Raw genomic sequence first — 4,233 nt, forward strand, 5'->3', positions numbered from 1 at the left:
GTTGGTTGCATAACATTTGGTATTAGAGCTTTGGATTCTAGGGTTTTGCTACTTCAAACAGGTCATCGTGGAATTTTCACTATAACCTTTTTATACAAAGCTTCAGAAGCTGAAATTACAACCACATGGATCCAAAATTGTGGTGAACTTTATGTACAAATTTCAAATATTGTCTCACTATATTTTTGGATATACGATCCGAGGAAGTTAGGGTTTTTGAAGGCTCGATAATTCCATCTCAAACAAGTGACCTATGGAAAATTGTCATAACTTTCTCTTTGAGAATTGGGTTTGAATTTCATAAAATATTACAGAAATCATACGAACTGTATTGGTTTGGGTATAATTTTCAAGGCGGAAGGTCAAACAAGTGACATGTGGCACTCCATACAAGTTTTCTCTACTAAACCAGTCCATAATCAAGTGATCATGGGAGATTGGGCATAACCTTACCTTGAAGAATCCAAATTTTGTCTCACTTGTGACTATGGAAAGAAGACTCAAAGGTCTATCACAAGGCTGAATTTCAGATCTTAGAGATCCGAAATTACAAATATATAACAATTTCAATATCATGCTCCTAAAAAGAAAGAAAAAGGTGTGTATTTTTTAAAAAAAGTGCATAACTTTTGTTTGAAAAATCAGTTTGAAGTGATTCAAGGGGAATATTGAAGCATAGATATCATTGTTTGATTCCAAAATTACTTGAAAAAAAAAGTGGACACACCTAGTAAGAAACCAGAAAGCTATTCTATGATGCATGAAGAAGAGGAAGAAATGAAACATGATATATCAAATTTACGATACCAAGTGCAATAAATTTCGCTCTTGCAAAAAGTAACAAAAAATGAATTGGAAGCCATGATGGATGTTAAGATATATGGTATAAAAAGGGACAAGGGAGTTAATATAGATGGTATGAAAAGGGACGTGGGAGTTTTGAATGATGGTTTGAATGGAGACATGGAAGCAATGATGAATGTCAAGATAGAGGGGTTGAAGGAAGGTTTGGAAACGTTGCTAGAAGAAAGGATTCCTAGTGGTGACAAGGTAATCCATTAAAATAATGATGAAGATAAAAGGAATATGAATTATGATTTTAGATTATCCAATGTGGGGTTTAAGAACCAACACATCATAAAGATAGATATGAGGAAGCTTGATGGCAAGGATCCGGTAAGTTGGATACTACAGATGGAGAAATATTTTGATCTATAGGATGTGAAACCCTCATAAAAGGTACATATTGCATCTTTATATTTAGAACCCAATCAATTTGTATGGTATAGATGGATTTGTTCTCGTAAACCACTTGTCACCTAGTCAATTTTGTAGAGGAAACGATAACACATTATGAAGATACAAATAGCAACACCTTCTTTATCCAGTTGATAAATCTCAAACAAAAGGGTTCAATGACAGAGCACATTGAAGACTTCCAAAAATTGAATATTAGGGTCACCAATATTATAGAAGAGCATAGGATTGATATCTTCATAGGGAATTTAAAATATAACATCCAACATGAGGTTCGCCTTTGGGAACCTGATTCATTGGAGAAGGAATTCAAGGTGGCAAGAAAAGTTGAAAGAAAAATTATGGAAACAAGGAATTCTACCACTCACAACTATAAAGATGGAAGTGTTGTTGCTCCTAGTCTTCCACAACCTACAAGGTTGACACCACAACAATTAGAGGAAAAAATAGCAAAAGGGCTTTATTACAGTTGTGATAGAAAATACACTAAAGGTCATAAGTGTGCTGAGAAGAAATTATTCTACATAGATTGTGTAGAGAAGGACGAAAAGGAACAAGAAAAATCAAAAGAGGAGGATATACACCAGTAACCAACCCCAAAGAAAGAAGAACTGAATCCTACCATATCTTGTAATGCATTGGCAAGTATTACCATTCCTCAAACTCTCAAGATAGAAGGATATATCAAGAAGAAAAAGGGAATAGTGCTGATTGATTTGGGTAGTACCCATAATTTTATTCATTTTAAGACAGCCAAAGAATTGAATTACTTCCTATATCCAGCACCAAAGTGTCAAGTGATAGTTGCAAATGGAGGAACTATAAATTTCTCTAGAAATTGTCATAATATCAAGATAACCATGGGGAATATATATTGAATATTCCAAAGCTTTCCATTTCAATGGGTGGTGTTGATGTTGTACTAGGAGTCCACTGGTTACAATCTTTTGAGACGATAACTTTCAATTTTCAAGAACTTTTCTCGAATTTTTTTGGGAAGGAAAGGAAGTTGAATTAAGGGGCATCACAGGGAAAACAAGAAATATAATTAGCTCTAATGGAATGAAAAATATTCTGAAGAAATAACAACGGGGCGTAATTGCACAATTATTCTCACTAGAGATTCAAAAATCGAAATCATCTATTTCTCCAGATCTCCAAAAATACTTGGACAATCATTCCAAGGTGTTTGAGAATCCCAAAGGCCTCCCACCTATTCGTGATCATTCTCATGTGATTCACTTGATTCTAGGAAGTCTTCCTCCAAACATCAGGCCTTACAAATATCCTTATTCCCAAAAGAGTGAAATTGAACGACTAGCTACAGAAATGCTAGAGGCTGGTATAATTCAACCTAGTCAAAGTTCTTTCTCTGCTCCAGTAGTATTGGTGCACAAGAAGGATGGATCATGGCATATGTTTCCAGATTATAGGGAGCTCAATAAGCTCACTATTAAAGATAAGTTTCTCATTCCTATCATTCATGAATTAAATTGAGAAATTTATTACACCATGCCAGAGCTTCGTTTAGGATATCATCAAATTAGAATGAAGACTGAAGACATTCTGAAAACAACATTCAGAACTCATGAGGGTCATTATGAATTTTTGGTCATGCCTTTTGGCCTTACTAATGCACCTTCCACATTTCAAGGTTTAATGAATTCCACTTTCAAACCCTTCCTTAGAAAATTTGTGGTAGTATTTTTTGATGATATACTAATCTACAACAAATCTTGGAAGGATCATGTTCAACATGTTGATAGGGTGCTCAAACTATTGGTGGAGAAACAATTATATGCAAAAACCTCCAAATGTTTCTTTGGAGTATAGGAGGTGGAATATTTGGGTCATATTGTATCTCATGATGGTGTTAAGGTAGACCCTAACAAAATTAAAGCCATTAAGGAATGGAAAATCCCCACAACCATAAAGCATATTCGAGGATTTCTCGGGTTGACAGGGTATTATCACAAGTTTGTTAAGAATTATGGGAGAATAGCGGCACTTTTAATATAATTACTGAAGAAAGATGCATTTTATTGGACTCCAGAAGCAATGAAGGCCTTTAATCATCTTAAAGAGGCAATATGCTAAGCACCGATTTTAGCTATGCCAGACTTCACAATTTTTATTTATTTTTGGAATGTGATGCTTCAGAAAATGGAATTGGTGTTGTTTTAATGCAAGAAGGAAGACCCATTCCTTTTGAAATTCGTCCAATCAAAGGAAAGTAATTACACAAACCTATTTATGAGAAGGAAATGTTGGTAATACTACATGCACTAAATCAATGGAAACCTTACCTAATGGAAAGACACTTCAAGGTAAAAAAAAATCATGATAGCCTTAAACACTTTTTGAAACAAATATTATCTTCAAAAGAGCATCAAAAATGGGTGACAAAGATGTTGTGTTATGACTTTGAAATCATCTACAAAAAAGGGAAGAAAAAGGTTGTTGCAGATGCACTCTCAAGAAAGGATGAGGGCATGGAAGCATTACTTTGTGCCATTTATATTACCTAACTTGAGTGGGTAACTGAAGCAAGGGATGAATGGAAGAATGATGAAGAGGTGTGGTCACTCATTCAAAAGTTGTAGCAATATCCCAATACATTTGATACATTTAGATGGAAAAATGATTCATTATGGTACAAAAATTGCTTATATCTTTGTAAGAATTCCCAACTCAAATGAAAGATTCTTTTGGAATTGCACACCTCTCCCTTAAGAGGGAACTCAAGATTTTTAAAAATTTACCATAGGGTTAAGAAGTATTTTTTTTGGGATGGCCTTAAATCTGATATTCAAACATTTGTGGTAGAATGTTTGGTTTTCCAACATAATAAAGTTGACACAGTTAAGACCCCAGGTATGTTATAACCTTTATCCATTCCAAGTCAGCGTTGGGAGGAGGTATCAATGGATTTTACCATAGGTTTACCCAAGTCTGAAGGAAGGAGTTTCATCATGG

The sequence above is a fragment of the Pinus tabuliformis genome, chromosome 7 (assembly GCF_031772625.1).
Source record: "Pinus tabuliformis cultivar Carrire ecotype Pingquan chromosome 7, CPIR1, whole genome shotgun sequence".
Lineage (NCBI taxonomy): Eukaryota > Viridiplantae > Streptophyta > Pinopsida > Pinales > Pinaceae > Pinus > Pinus tabuliformis.